Genomic DNA, 888 nt, shown 5'->3' with positions numbered 1-888 from the left:
GGCGCGCGGCCGGCCCCCCCTCCCCACGGCGCCAGCTTCGCATCTTGAGCTGGTTTCCTTAACCTGCCTTCTCCACCCTAACTCTTTCCCCTAAGATAAGACGCCCCAAAACAATAACCACGTCTTCCTAACGGCCAACCCATGGGACGGTAAGGTGGGGGTCCGGGAGACGGTGGCCAGCCCGTGTCTGCCGAGGGTCTGTGCACTTTCGGGCTCGGGGTGGGAGCTGCTGTAACACCAAGGGCCGACTGCTCTACACGAACAGCGCAGCGCCCGGCTTCGTGCAAGCTCCGTGGCCAGGGAAGGAGGAGGTGAGGGCCCCGCCGCTCCCACGGAGACAGCGGGACGGAGGGTGGGCAGCGGCCACCGTCCGTGGCTCTGGGCCTGTGGCGTCGCTCTGCAAACACCCAATCTGTCCACCCTTTTAGAGGACAGAGCAGCACAGGGCCAGGCCATGCAGAGGTGGACGCCAGGCAGGCGAGTCGGGGCCGCTGGCCTGGGCCCGGTGGCTCTGCGGCTCCTGGGAGCCACGAGCCCCCCCGCGAAGGCGTCTGAGCTCCTGAGCAGTCACTGGCAGCGAGCTGAGGGGACAACCGTGTCTGAAAAACCCTGCGCGACCCGTTGCTGTGACAACTGCACGCACCCCACTCCTCTGCGCCCCGCGTTCCATCCGAGGGGGCTGCGGTGTGAGTGGCGCAGGGGTGACCGGCGGGCCGGACCCCAAAGAGCAACGTGGCCCCGAGCCCTCCGCAGCGCCAACAGGGCTGAGCGCCGGCCTCCCTCGGGGCCCACTGACTGCTCTCCCCTCCTGCCGTCCACCAGGCCGCTGCCCCACTAGGACAGGCAGGACTCCCAGTGTGGGGGTGCTGCCACACCCAGGGCTCCCCA

General features: G+C 68.5%; 1 protein-coding gene across 1 annotated transcript in view; it reads right to left on the bottom strand.

Annotated features, from left to right (window-relative positions):
- TSSC1 (tumor suppressing subtransferable candidate 1) overlaps positions 1-888 on the bottom strand; it is a gene marked incomplete at its 5' end in the record, with an annotated part of 33,885 nt that overhangs the window by 32,259 nt on the left and 738 nt on the right. The gene's annotated exons all lie outside the window — the stretch shown is intronic.

Source organism: Condylura cristata, unplaced genomic scaffold (genome assembly GCF_000260355.1).
Source record: "Condylura cristata isolate star-nosed mole 26May11 unplaced genomic scaffold, ConCri1.0 scaffold00020, whole genome shotgun sequence".
Taxonomy (NCBI): domain Eukaryota; kingdom Metazoa; phylum Chordata; class Mammalia; order Eulipotyphla; family Talpidae; genus Condylura; species Condylura cristata.
Note: the sequence above shows the minus strand (reverse complement) of the source record. Positions and strands in the feature narration are given on the sequence as shown.